Source organism: Staurois parvus, unplaced genomic scaffold, assembly GCF_062004578.1.
Source record: "Staurois parvus isolate SC_StPar_1 unplaced genomic scaffold, SC_StPar_1.0 ptg000304l, whole genome shotgun sequence".
NCBI classification, from domain to species: domain Eukaryota; kingdom Metazoa; phylum Chordata; class Amphibia; order Anura; family Ranidae; genus Staurois; species Staurois parvus.
In genome coordinates, this window is record NW_028318100.1 from 1,802,855 (window position 1) to 1,818,016 (window position 15,162).

Genomic DNA, 15,162 nt, shown 5'->3' on the forward strand with positions numbered 1-15,162 from the left:
AAAATAAGCGTAATTGTTAATATGTATACCCTGTGAGATGTTTTGCAAGCCACTTAGCTCTACAGACACTGTCTGGGTAAGTCCCATCTGGTAAACAAAAGGTTTTCCTCAAAATCGTGTCTGGAGTTTACCTGGTATTCCCCAAGTTGCCGACCCAACCTCCACCTTGCTGGAATCGAAGAAGTGGAGCTCTGTGCCCGTTATGGATTCAGCCACAGGCCCATCCATCTGGTCCTTCAGATGTTTCTTGGCCCAGTCTTTCAATTTAAGCATCTTGTTCAGTGGTGGTCAGGTTTTAGCCTCCCTTACCTTGGCCAGGTCACTGAACACCGTAATTCTGGGCACTCCAGGTAGGTTGCATTTCTGGAATATTGCAGTACTGGAGGATAAAGGGTTCTTGGTAGCTTTAAGTTTGATTCTTCTCAAATCTTTGGCAGTTAATGTGTGCCTTTTTTTCCCTCAACATGTTTCTTGCGACCCTGTTGACTATTTGCAACAAAATGTTTGATGGCTGCCCCAATATCTTAGCAATTTCAAGAGATTGCTACAGCCCCCTGTAAGATGTTACAATTTTTGTCTTTTCAGAGTCAGCTAAAGCGGAGTTCCAGTCACACTGAAAAAATATGATGTCCTCCCAGAACGCGCTCTCCTGCGCACCCCTGGGGGCGCGCACCCGGGGATCTCCGTGATCGCTGTGTCCTACGGACAGCGGCCTTTTACCACGTGACGGTGCCACCCACAAGTTCCGCCCACCTGTGCCCAGCAGTGAACCCACTAGCTCCGCCCACCTGTGCCCAGCAGTGAACCCACCTGTGCCCAGCAGTGCAGCCAGTGCCCAGAGGTTGTGCCAGTCAGTGCTATCAGTACCCATCATCAGTGCCGCCCATCCGTGAAGGAGAAAAATTACCCGTTTGAAAAATTTTATAATAGAAACAAAAGAAACTTTTTTTTCTTCAAATTTTTTGCAATTTTTTGGTTTATAGAGCAAACAGTAAAGTGCCCAGCGGCGATTAAATACCACCAAAAGAAAGCTCTATTTGTGAGAAAAAAAAAAAAATGCTAAACATTTCATATGGGTACAATCATGCATGACCGCGCAATTGTCAAAGTGAGAAAGCGCTGAAAGCTGAAAATTGGCCTGGTAAAGAAGGGGGTATAAGTGCCCGGAAGGCAAGTGGTTAAACACTGCAACCTCTCTTTACTCAAGTTTCTATGACAGCCTTGTTTAGTTACAGATTAAAAAATGCAAAAAGTATAGCAGAACTTAGAATAGTAAAGATGAATACTGCATAGTTCCCACCTTGAGTGAAAATCTCTGAATCAGCAATTCCCAAAATTGTGCATCTACCCCACTAAAAGTGGGGAATTATGGTCTCAGAAATTTGGTTTTCTAAAAGCACACACTGTTTTGGATTCTTGACAAGTTTAGGAAACAAATGAGCAGATCATCTTTGGGCCTGCAGATGAATTAAGTGCAATGTTTTAAAAAGAGTATATGCCAAGATTCATATCATATCTTAATGCCCGTTTCACACAGGTGCTTTCTATTCACATTCATGCACAGAGAAAAACAGATTCAGCTTACATCAGTTTTTACAATCTGTTTAAACAACCACCCGCCAGTGTCCTTAGCAACCATGACTCATGCCTGCTGTCATGGATAAAAAGAAAACGCATTGCTGTCTGTTTTTTCATCTGCCAACGAACGGATGAAAAAACAGAGACAACACCTGTGTGAAAGAGGCCCAATATTAACAAAACAGATAAACTAACATCTGCCCATTCTTACTGCATGAAAAGTAACATTTGGCACCACATAAATAAAACAGACAGAAGGAACTGTTTTATTCATGTGAAAGAAAAAGTATGTTGCCATCTGGAATAACATTGTTTTCAATGAAGACTGTTCACATCACTGCGGTGCGATTCAGGAGGTCCTGTGCAAGTGTGCGGCTCCATAGACGTCAATGGGACAGGCTCAAATTCGCAATCCTGTGTTAACATTTCTGCGAATCCAGCTTTTTTTTTTCCTTGCCCTCCCCACTTCCTGTTCCATGTGTTCATATGTGGTTTTCTGCTCCAAATATGACTGGCAGACGCAGGAATACCAGAGTGGACAATGAAGACCATACAAGGCTCGTGCAGTAGAGACAGTACCTCTGAGACTTGCGGGACCCCCAGTATAAGGATACTTCCAAAAGGAAACCAAGGATGGCTGGAGACTATGCACAGAGTTCATCCAGACTGGGACAACCTCATACCCAATGATCATAAAGACAAGTGTGAGCAAATTTCTTGCTTCTGTATACAAGCTGTATTTAAAAGCCGAGCTACAAAACGTCATTGATCATAGTGTAATGTCATGAGGGAAGTTAGTCTGTGCTGTCCTAAATTCAAACTGTCAGTCCAGACTCTGGTCTATGTGTTGAGAAAACAAACAAACAGGTTCACCTAAAATCTGGTGCAGGTGTGCATGGTATTCTATCAGCTGCTAACTTCAGCTTGTTAATTCAGCCTTTAGCAATTTTACAGGGATGCCGATTGGTTTCTATACAGAGTTGCACTCATTGGAAGAAGTATGGGATTTTGGGTTTGTTTTTAAATCATACTTACCAAGGTGTATGCTGCATCGGTCCCCTGCCATCACGTGACTGCTGAGTTCTCACAGACACTCTGAGCAGAGAGCGGCGAGTGTCAGTCACTGCTGTCTGTTCTTCCCCCATTTGCTCCTTTGTACACTGGTCAAAAATAATTCAAGGAACACTATTTAATCATAGCGTAAAGAATCAAGTCAATTAAACTCCTGGGATATTGATCTAGTCAGTTAAGTAGCAGAGGGCAGGGATGTTGAATTCAAATCACCCGACGCCCGGGACAAGTAGTTCCAGGCACCGAGCAGGTAGATTTCTTCTTTTAGCCCTCCTGCTTGCTTGCAGGGCTAACCTGTCAGGTGGAAGCATTTGGGCGCTTCCGCTGATTGCTTCCACACAGTGCCAGTCTCTATACCCCCCTCTTCCATGTGAGGTCTCCCAGGCTCTGCTTGCCCATCCCCTTGTCCTGACCCGGAAGTGACATTATAATGAGGAATTTGTCCCTGTTGACAAGATTCCTGGCCATGGAGGCCAGGAAATAAAGTAATGCAGTGTGATGTGCACTACATTCAATGGAGCACAGGGGAGAGACATCCAGAGTCTTTTGGACCTTGGTTGTTTCAATAAAGAGTCGGTCACCAAAAATCATCACATTGGGGACTATGTGATGGGGAATCTTTTTTCTTTTAAATGAAAGTTACACTAAAGCACATAAAATTCCCCAACACCAGGGGAAAAAAAAAAAAAAAAAAAAAAAAAGCCCCCCCCCCTGCATGTACAAATGTAAAGGCACATGCTGGGGCACCTACGCATGAAAACGTCAAATTTCATCGCGCACACTAGGATGAGAGCAATAATTCTAGCATGAGACCTCCTCCAGAACACTATACTTTAAGGGGCTTTTAAAAAAAAAAAAAAAAAAAAAAAAAAAAAAAAAAAGTGTTGCCTACAGAAAATATAGGGTACTTAAGTTTTGCCATTTCACGAGCACACGCAAAATTTAAGGTTTTAGATGGTGAATATTTACTTTTTTTTTTTTTTTTAATATAAAAGGGTTATTTATTGTACCCTAAAATTAACCCTTGTATTTTTTACTGAAATTTTGTGGTAATATGCGACAACAAAACTGGAACTACCACTATTTTAGTCTCCAAGGCCTCTGCTTTCAGAAAATATACATTTGAGTTGGTTATCTTCAGTACTAAAATGATTTTTTAAAACTTATGAAAAAATGGCTCTGGCAGCCAAAGAGAGAAAGAATAAGCCCAATACTCCCCTTTCCTGACGAGAACCCAATCGGTGCTCATTACACTACAAGGTCTCTCCCCTCCCTGCTAGTGCTGGAGACAGGCAGGGAAGAGAGGAGGACATAAACAGCGCAATGTTAAAAATGCGCATGTAAGTCGCCATAAAGCACATTTTTCTCTTAAAAGCCCCAGACATTCCTTAAAAAAAAATAAATAAAATAATCGCATCCGATGTAAAAAGGTTTTGGGGAAAAAAATATAAATAAATTATAATATATATATATATATTTTTTTAAATCTGGACAAGTAGATTGTCATGAGGGACAATTAGATTGGGACACCGATTTAGTCCCTAGACAAGTAGTTTTTTTTTTAAAAGTTTCCACACCCCTGAGAGGGGGTTGTTGAATCAGTTTCAGCTGTTTTGGTGTTAATGAAATTAACAGGTGCCCTAGATGGGCAAGAATGAGACGACCCAAAAAAAAAAAAAAAAAAAAAAAAAAAAAGGAATGGTTTTACAGGTGAAGGCCACTGACATCATTTCCCTACTCCTCTTTTCTGACTGTTTTTCACTAGTTTTGCATTTGACTAGGGTCAGTGTCACTACTGGTAGCATGAGGCAATATCTGGACCCTACAGAGGTTGCACAGACAGACAAGCACATCAATACGCACTATTGTCAGAAGGTTTGCGGTTTCTCCCAGCACAGAGGAGATTCTAGGAGACAGGCAATTACTCTAGGGGAGCTGGACAGGGTCGGTCGTAGAAGGTCCTTAACCCATCAGCAGGCCAGTATCTGCTCCTTTGTGCAAGGAGGAATAGTATGAGCACTGCCAGAGACCTACAAAATGACCTGCAGCAGGCTACTGGTGTGAATGTATCAGACCAAACATCAAAAACAGAAAAACAGGCTTCATGGAGGGTAGTGGCGGGCACAAAGCCCACAAGAGGACATCGGGCCCTGTGCTCACTGCCTGGCACTATAGAGCTCGATTGGCATTTGCCAATAAACACCAGAATTGGCAGGTCTGCCACTGGCGCCCTGTGCTTTTCACAGATGAGAGCAGGTTCACCCTGAGCTCGTGACAGATGTGAAAGGGTCTGGAAAAGCCATGGAGAACATTATGCTGCCTGCAACATCATTCAGCATGACTGTTTAGGTGGTGGGTCAGTGATGGTCTGGGGAGGCATATCAATGGAGGGACACACAGACCTCTGCAAGCTAGACAATGGCACCCTGACTGCCATTATGTATTGGTAGGAAATCGTTGGACCCATTGTCACACCCTACACAGGTGCAGTGGGTCCTGGGTTCCTTCTAGTGCACGACAATGCCCGGCCTCACGTGGCGAGAATATGCAGGCAGTTCCTGGAGGATGAAGGAATTGATACTATTGAATGGCCCCCACGTTCACCTGACCTGAATCCAATAGAACACCTATGAGATATCATGTGTCGGTCCATCCAACACCGCCAGGCTGCACCTCAGACTGTCCAGGAGCTCAGTGATGCCCTGGTCCAAGTCTGGGAGGAAATACCCCAGGACATCATCCATCGTCTCATTAGGAGCATGCCATGACATTGTCAGGCATGCATACAAGCACATGGGGACCATACAAACTACTGAGTACCATTTTGAGTTTCTGCAATGAAATTTCAGCAAAATGGACTAGCCTGCTGCATAATTTTTTCACTGATTTTCAGGGTGTCTTGGAATTCAGTCCTCCGTAGGTTGATAATTATTTCCATAAAACAATGGCATAGCCTTACGTTCCTAGCACATCACTCAGTCCATATCAGTATAGATATCCAGCATGATATTTTCCCAATTGAGATCTGATGGGTTTTCAAAGTGTTCCTTTAATTTTTTTGAGCAGTATAGTTGCCTCAGGTTCTGATCCATTCTGCCTCTTCCAAGTCATGCATCAAGAAGTCCTCAAAAATGTACCCATCTTGAGCATGGGCAAAATTGTGGAGTGCACATGCTGCTTTCACAACAGAAAGTGCAGGCTGTTAAAAATATATTAAAAAGTGTATTAAAATGTACTCACATGCAAATGAGAAAGGTAAGACACAGCTGATGATGATGTAAGTCACTGTAACCAACAGTTGTCAATACAGCGGATGGAACACTCTCCTTCCTGGGCCCATGGCTGGCTGGGTGATGTGAAAGGATCAGAAAGATAGCAGGTGGAACGCAGCACTCAACATGATTACGTCAGACGGCATTTTGGAACATATGCACAGCTAAGTGGGCGCAATCCTTTGTCTAGCAGAGGATCCCAGCTCCACCTAACAATTTAACTTTTTAATCAGCTGATCCCTTACAGTTATTACCTTTTTTACCACTTGCCTCCAATATTAAATTGTAAGCTTTTAAGACCCTCTTAACTAATTGGGATATTCCATTTTTTTGGATTTGAATTAAAAGATACTGGTTTTAAATATATTATACTATGGGAGTATGTTTTTTTTTTCTTTGATACTAATCTCAGCAAGTGGAAGTCTAATCCATGTGCGTTTTTATTTCAAACTACATATTAAAATAGTCTTCTTTTTTTTTTAAGTTTTTATCCAATTCATCTTGAGGTGATTGTAGCCGTATTACTGCACTTGCGACAGAAACAGTTGAGTACTGACGTGATACTTTATGTGCACTAACATACAATTTTGAGGACAAGCTTTCGGGGTATGTCCCCTTCTTCAAGGTCCAGGCAGCACTACTACACAGTTTTAGCAGAACGTTAGAGGAAATGTTGAAGGGGGGGGTGGGGGAAAAAAAAATCCCACACTGTTGGATAATGAGTGAGGAATCCCAAATCCAAATTAAGGCCATTATCTCTTGTATCAAATAGAATTATTCTTAGTTCAAAAGTTCTTCTTTCCTGAATAGATTTGAAATTTCCTTTAAGAACTAAAATATTGAGGTCTTTCATAGTGTGGTCTGGTTGTGTGAAATGGTGTCCCACAGGTGTGCAAAAGTCATCTTCTTTATGTTCCTTGATGGTATGTCTGTGCAAATGCATCCTTGTTTGCAACTTCTGTCCTGTTTTGCCAACATAAGATCCTTTGCTACATTTTCTGCACTGGATAAGGTACACAACATTGCTAGATGTGCAGCTGTTTTGCAGCGTGCAATAAAAAAAAAAAAAAAACGCTGCAAACTGCAACCAAATCAATCCATCAGAAAATGTCAGACACTCAAAAGGGATCTTCAATATTTCCGGATCATACAGCTGCACTTTTAGCAATGTTGTGTACCTTATCCAGTGCAGAAAATGTAGGAAAGAATCTTATGTTGGCGAAACAGGACAAAATTTGCAAACAAGGATGAATTTGCACAGACATACCATCAAGGAACATAAAGAAGATGACTTTTGCACACCTGTGGGACACCATTTTGCACAACTAGACCACACTATGGAAGACTTCAATATTTTAGTTCTTAAAGGAAATTTCAAATCTATTCAGGAAAGAAAAAAACTTTTGAACCAAGAATGATAGTTCTATTTGATACAAGAGAGAACGGCCTTAATTTGGACTTGGGATTCCTCACTCATTATCCAACAGTTTTAGAACCCCCCTCTGAGTGTTGTTTCCCCCTCCCCCAGCAGTCTTTGCTTTTGCTGTGTCTTATCTCTAGTCTAATCCTAGTCTTATAACCATTGCTGTGTACATTTGTGTGTTTCTTTCTGGGTTTGTTTTTTTTTTCTCCCCCTTTCAACATTTCCTCTAACATTCTGCTAAAACTATGTGTAGTAGTACTGCCTGGAACTTGAAGAAGGGGACACACCCCGAAAGCTTGTCCTCAAAATTGTATGTTAGTGCAAATTAAAAAAAAAAAAAAAAAAAAAAAAAAAAAAAAGTATCACGTCAGTACTCAATGGTTTCTATCCGATTAATCGAAACAGTAAAAATCGGCCAACTAATTGATTTTGAAAATAATTTGTTGCAGCCCTACTCTTAATCCTCTTGTATTTTATTGTATTGCAACTATGTGATCTCCCTTTATATTATGATGTAGTGTGCAAAGTGTTGGCGCTATATAAATCAGTCACGCAACACAACAGAAGGGAGGCTTCAGTCATGTGTTGCCATATAAACCCCAAATATTCCAGAATGGATCCTGTTCAACTGTTTGAACCTATTCACTTAGTTTTACATAAACAAGAAAAAAAGTTAGGTAACAAAAATGATTGCATCTGAGTGCAAGGAAAAGCTACATTTTTAAACATCAGCTGTACATTTTTAGATTACCATGATCCGCCACCAAAAAAACCCAACAAAATAATTTTTTCCTACCTAAAAACACTAATAGCCAATCACAGTGGTCACATTTTCGGAAACCAGTTCTCCTGGCTTCCAATCATTAAAGTGAGACCCAAACCTGGAGTAACAGAATGATTTTGGTGCTGGCAGCATGCTTCCAGCACAAACACAAAAGGCATATATATGCAGCACCCAGGAATAAAGTCCACTTCCTGGACAGCGTATATACTTGTTGCACAATTGTAAACAGCCTTGAACAATTGTTGTTTTTGTTCTCTTGGAATTACATTATGCTCCTATGACTGCCCTATGAGGCTACATAACCCCTGACCCTCTTTCTGGACAGTGCTGATTGGCCCTGTGCTAATGACATGCACTCTCCCAAAGGAAAATAAAACACTTCTAGCACATACACACTGTGCAGAGTAACTCCAAAGACTCAACAATGGAAGAAGGGGAGGATCAGAGAAGCCAGGATCAAACAGCCTTTTTACACAATGCAGAGGATTAACCCCTTAGGCTCCACAGCAAGTATAACAAGCATGCTTCACTGCATATATGCAGACTGAAGATTTTGACTGGTATCTTCTCCAACCACCTAAAAGATTAGAAGCAGAAGTTTCACCTCCCCCCACCCCGCAGTTTTCTGGGACATATGACAGGTCCCAAAAGACTGTAGGACCATTCACAATGCGCAGCTCACACATGTGCAGTGTCCACCTGGCTGTGAAGCCGTGAGTGGTCACAGCTAGGTGCCTACAGCTGAGATGCCTGGACTGCACCAGAAGACAGAGGAAAGGAATGGCTCAGGTGAGCACACCAGCGGATCCTGGGGCATGTGTTTGAAAGTCAGCAACTACAGTACAAAAATGACTGGAAGACCACTTTAAGTAACAACTTAAATCCATTTTAAACACAGCAAACGGGCATTAATGATGAAAGAAAGCCATGATCATTACAGAAATATAAAGACTATGTTGCATAAACACCACTAGGCAGAGAACGCTGTTCAAACTGTAGGTACACACGCATGTCACCAGACACGTAACATGCTACGACATGTTCTCAACTATGCATCACTGCAGACACATAAGTGACAATACAGGCACGCAACAAATGTGCCAGCTATCTGATTGCCAGATGCCATTAACGGCTTACGCCCTGAAGTTTACCTTCCAATTCTTGCTTGCGAAACAGATCAAATGCAGACTCTGTTTAATGAGTAGTCATTCATTAGAAAGACGAGGTGACGAGGTCACAAGGAAACGCACTACCACACCACCTCCGCTCTGTGCTTAGGACGCTTCTCTTCCTAGTGATCTCACCAACCCCACCCCACATCTTCGTCGCTGGTTGGCTAAGGCTTTAAAGCCCTGAATCGTCATTGGTTATGTGTCAATCACTTAATTTTTGGAGGAGGGGTTCTTGCTTTCTGCGTAAGCCATGCTGTGGTTAGTTAACTCTTTACCGTTCAGTTCACGCACTAGTTATAAATTGCACTGTGCGGTTCTAGCACGCTTTCCTAATTCGGTATGCTGCTGATTTGCAAACTGAAATCTGATCGTGTTTTTTTTTTTCACTAAACTCTATACCTCTTATTCTCAATATATAGCTCTCAACTCTCATTTTGAGGGGCTGTCCCTCTTTAAAACCAAATCTGTGTCCTGTGTTCCTTCTGTTGTTTCTCTTTTTGGGTTGATGTATAGACCTTTATAAAAAGATATTTAACTACCAACAGTTTTACATTAAAGCTGACCATACATGTTAAAGTAGAAGAAGCTGTTTTGGCCATGTGTCTCATGTGGGTCATAGTAGTGCACTTATTTCTACACTACTGTGACCCAGATTCAGCCGACAGTGGGCTAAAGCAGGGATCCAGACAATAATGTCGGGATATGCATTCAAGTAACATTAATGGCAATTTGTTTTAAATAACAAACATATCACCTGCTCTGTGCAATGATTTTGCACAGAGCAGCCCTGTTCCTCCTCTTCTCGGGTCCCCCACCAATGCTCCTGGCCCCTCCTTCCTGCCGAGTGCCCTCAGAGCAAGCAACTTGCTATGGGGGCACCCAAGCAGGCTCACTCCCGAGCCGCTGCTCTGTGTGTCCATTCATACACAGAGCTGTGGCTCAGCCCTGCCCCCCCTCTCTCTCTCTTCATTGGCTCACTGGCTATGATTGTCAGCAGCAGGTGCCAATGAGGGGGGAGAGTCCCTGGACAGCCAAGGTTCTTGCACACATTACTGGATCAGGATGGGGCTTACCTGAGTAAGTATTGGGGGGGCTGCTGCACACAAGATTTTTTACCTTCATGCATAGAATGCATAAAGGTAAAAAAAACCTTGAGCCTTTACATCCATTTTCAATTCTCGGTGTAGAGCTAGTGGAGGACAGCTGCAGCTTGGATCAAAGCTGCAGCCATCTACGGGAGTATACAGTTAGGTCCATTTACATATGGACACAGGCACACATTTTAGATTTTTTCAGGTATTTACCAAAATATATTCAAGCAATAGTTATATAATGGATATGGGCTGAAAGTGCACACTCTCAGGTTTAATTTGAGCATGTGTTCATCCAAATTGGAGGAAGGGTTTAGGAATTACAGCTCTTAAAGTGTAGACATCTTCCTTTTTTCAAGGGACCAAAAGTAATTGGACAATTGAATCAAAAGCGGTTTCATGGCCAGGTGTGGGCTACTCCTTGGAGTCTTACTACTTCTTTAATAATGCTTTGGGCTGTCTCTGTTGCAGAGGGTACTCCTTTCATTGGAATGAAATGAGCCATCTTAGAAAATCGGTCCACCACAACAAAGATGGCCAAACAACTTTCAGATGGGGGCAATTTCACAATGAAATTCATTGAGATCATCCTCCAAGGTTGGTCAGGGACTGGTAAGGGCCGCAGTAGTCCCCATGTTTTGCTCCTATTGCTCTCATTACGTATGCATGTAGAGCAAGAGTTTATGTAAGCTTTGCAGTCCTTCTCCCATTCAGGCCACAAGAACAAACGTATTAAGTCTAGAGTCTTGTGGACCCCAAAGTGTCCTGCCAGGGGATGATCAAGACATAATCCTAACATTTTTAGCTGCACACTGTCCAGTGCAAAAATTCTGTCTCCCGACCACAGTAAGCCCTCTCTAGCCAATAAGGTTACTCCTGGTGGTGAGAGAGCCCCCACTGATGCCTGCTGGACTTGTGACAACAGTTCTGTTTGTAAGAGACAGAAATTTCCTGCTGAAAGCACTGTGTTGGGAATGGGAAGATCCCTAGGATCATCGAACATCCGAGACAGGGCGTTGGGTTTGACATTCTTGGAGCCTGGCCTATAGGTTATGTGAAACGTAAATCGTGAAGAGAAAAGTGCCCACCTGGCTTGTCGGGGTTTCAAACATTTCGCTGTCTTCAGGTATTCCAGGTTCTTATGGTCCGTATAGATCAGGAGGGGGTGTGTTGCTACTTCTAAGAGATACCTCCACTCCTCCAAAGCCGATTTGATAGCCAGCAGTTCTCGATCCCCTACATCATAGTTCCTCTCTGGAGGGGATAATTTGTGGGAAAAGAATGCTACCAGGAGTTTCAGGCCTTGATGCTGAGATAGAACTGCCCCAACTGCATTTTCCTAGGTTTCAACTTCCACCACAATGCAGAGTGTTGGATCTGGGTGGCTTAGGATGGATGCTGAAGTGAATAGTTTTTTTAATGAATCGAAGGCCGTCTGAGCTTCGGATGTCCAACAGAATCAGATTCCTTGCTTGGTCAGTTTGTTAATGGGGGCTATGATAGCTGAGGAGCCCTTGATAAACCTCCTGTAGAAATTTGCGAATCCGATAAAGTGTTGTATTCCCTTTTTGTCTGATGGTGCAGGCCATTCCAAGATGGCAGAGACCTTTTGGGGATCCATCCTGAAACTTTCAGTGGAGATGATTAATCCCAAGAATTGGATGCTCTGGCGTTCAAATTCGCATTTCTCAGGCTTGGCATAAAGACCATGAAGTCTCAGGCGACTGAGGACCTTTTGTACATGTCCCCGCTGAATTTCAATTGAAGCAAAAAAAATCAAAATATCGTCAAGGTAAACTATAACAAAAATGTCTAAGAAGTCTCTGAAAATATCGTTCACAAAATGCTGGAAGGTTGCAGCTGTGTTACATAGGCCAAAGGACATAACTAAGTATTCAAAATGTCCAAATCTGGTACGAAAGGCAGTTTTCCATTTATCTCCTTCTCGGATACATACAAGATTATATGCCCCTCTTAGGTCCAGTTTGGTAAACAAGGTTGCAGATCTCAGTCTCTGAAATAGTTCTGGAACCAATGGTAGGGGGTATCTGTTATTGACTGTGATGTTATTTAGCTCGCGGTAGTCAATACATGGATGAAAGGAGTGCTCCTTCTTTTCTATGAAGAAGATGCCTGCTCCCGCTGGGGAGGTAGATGGGCGGATAAATCCTTTTTTCAGGCTGTCATCAAGGTAATCTTTCCAGTGCTTCCAATTCCTGCTCTGACAGGGGGAAGATCCGAGCAAAGGGAATTTCGGCCCCTGGTAATAATTCAATTGGACAGTCATATGGTCTATGTGGTGGCAGGGTGCCAGCACCATGTTTGCTAAAAATGTCCAGGAAGCTGTGATAAGTCGTCGGGACTATTTGGTGTACTTCAGTTTCAGCATCAATGCATAGTAAGGGTTTGGATGGAGCCGAAAGTTGGGGCAGGCAATGCTTGTGGTAGTAGGCAGACTGGAAGTTCACCTCACCAGATACCCAATTGATGTTAGGGTTATGTGCCTGCAACCAGGGGATTCCCAAGATAACCGGAAATAGTGGTGAAGCAATGGCATCCAGACATAGTAGTTCCTTGTGGCTAGAGGAAGGTATCATGACTGGTAGGGGAATAGTTTCCTGGGTGACTGCTCCAAATTTGATGTTGGATCCATCAGCCAAGTATACTGTAAGTCGCTGTGCTTTGGCTCATTAGGGTATCTTGTGTTGCCAGGCGAAGGTTACGTCAATAAAACAGCTGCAAGCTCCGGAGTCAAGGATAGCAGAGACTGGAAAGGCTCTTTCCGAAAGCTGAAATGAGACAGCAATAGAGATGTGAGCAGGGTTGATGGGAGCAGAAGGTGGACTGGTGGGTAAGTTGTTTGGCTACTTGTCATGTTTCACATGACTGTCATCTTGACTGTCATATGCCTTTAAGAGTTTTCTATATCTTGTCTCTGCCCCTCCCTTTCCTTTGGTTTAGTTAATGTTGCATAGATAGCCCTCCCTTTTTCCCAGAGATGCATTGCACCTAGCCTCATGGCATGGAACAGAAACATTATGTTCTTTTGACCTATGGATTTCATTGTTGTAAGATTCTCTCAGTTTATGGAATAAACTTTGCAAGATCAACAAGATGTCATTCTCATTGAGTCACTGACTGTGGTATCCAACCGAGGTTGAAGTTATCGCTATCTCATCACAGATGTAAGTTACAGAGATCACACTATCAATGCTTAGATTGGAGACATAGAACAGTCAAAAGAATGGTGGAATGCTTCATAGCATAGCCAGTCAAAAGATCAGTCAAAAGAACAATGGAATGGGGGGGCGCTCATGAGCAGCAACCAGGATGGCTGCTTCCTAAGTTAACTCCTCGGCCGCTGGACACATCGGCCGATTTTCGCTCCTCAGGGGGGTCCCCCTGTTTCCTCCCTGGCCCCCTCTCTCTCCGGTGCCCTGATGGGCAAAAAAACGCCGGTCGCCCGTGCCTCCAGCGCCAGAGATCGCGGCTGAAGCTGCGGTCTCGATTTTGGGCCGGCCGCCGGAGACTTCCAGGACCCCGTCCGCGGGTTTGCGGCTCCCGCCGGGGACCTCAGATGGAGCCCCAGCCGTGATTTCCTGTCCCCCGCCGTCACCATCCATGGGTGGGTCGGATCCTGGCAGTATGGAGGACCTGGCCTCAGAGCCATCCCTGCAGTCTCCTATGCCATCTCTGCGGGATGCTGAGCTCCTGCGCCGATTCAAATGTATGCTGCAGTCCGAGTTGTCCTCCGCTACCTCCAAGCTGGCCGACCGTCTTTCGCGGGAGATTCGAGAGTTCGGCAACCGGACGAACGACCTCGAAGATAAGATGGACGCTGCGGCCACAGTCATGGAAAATCACGAACAGGATTTGTGCGACCTCAAGAAAGAATTGGCGGATGCGCTGCTACGGCTTGAGGATTTCGAAAATCGTTCCCACCGTGGCAATCTGCGGTTAAGGGGTATCCCGGAAACGGTCGCGGATCTTACTTCCACTGCTACTGCTCTGTTTCAGGAGCTGACACCCGCTGTTCCCATTGACCAGCTTGAATTTGACCGCATACATCGTGCGTTGGGCCCCAGACGACCGGATGGGCCCCCGAGGGACATTATCATCAAGTTTACGTATTACCGCACTAAGGAAACTATCCTCTTGGCTGCCAGAAACAACCCTGACCTCAGCTTCTAGGGGCATCGCTACCAGCTCTTTGCGGACCTCTCTCAGACCACTCTTCAGAAGTGCCGCCAGTTGAAGCCTTTCACTTCGGTCCTGGTGAAACACAGTATCAGATACGCCTGGGGCTTCCCATTTCCCCTCACCTTCACCTACCAGGGCCGCAGTCACTCTGTGGCTACGCCGGAGGAGGCCCATTCTCTCCTGGAATCTTTACACCTTCTTTCGCCTGAGGCTGCAGATCGGAGCCTGGCACATTCATCAGGATCCCCGGCGAGGCCGCTTCCTCCAAGCCGCATCTGGGAGCGGTCGTCCAATAGGAAGAGGGCCCTCCCCCAGACCTCTTCGCAGTCAAGTCCTTCCTGTTCTTCTCCTGGCTGATGATGTGTCATGGACTTCCCATGTATCATCTCACCGATGGACTTCATTGACGGGACCGTGAGTTTGGCCCTTAGGGCTCCCCCAGTTTGTCAGCATTACGGGTTGGGACTGATCCAGTTTGCCCCCTTGGGTTCCTTCCCTGGTTGGGGGGGTCTCCTCATGGACTCGAGAATTATGACTTTCTGCTGCCGCAGCCTATTTTGGGCCTGGGTGA

General features: G+C 44.1%; 1 protein-coding gene across 3 annotated transcripts in view; it reads right to left on the reverse strand.

Moving 5' to 3' along the window:
* The window catches only part of MBOAT7 (membrane bound acylglycerophosphatidylinositol O-acyltransferase MBOAT7), a 598,958-nt gene that overhangs the window by 494,199 nt on the left and 89,597 nt on the right, over positions 1–15,162 (reverse strand). For 2 of the 3 annotated variants that reach the window (XM_089683324.1, XM_089683322.1), the window contains exon 1: positions 9,280–9,431. The exons of the other annotated variant lie outside the window; for it this stretch is intronic. The gene's annotated coding sequence lies outside the window, so the exon portion shown is untranslated. Of the gene's footprint in view, positions 1–9,279; positions 9,432–15,162 lie in introns of those variants that run through there. 3 annotated transcript variants of the gene reach the window in all.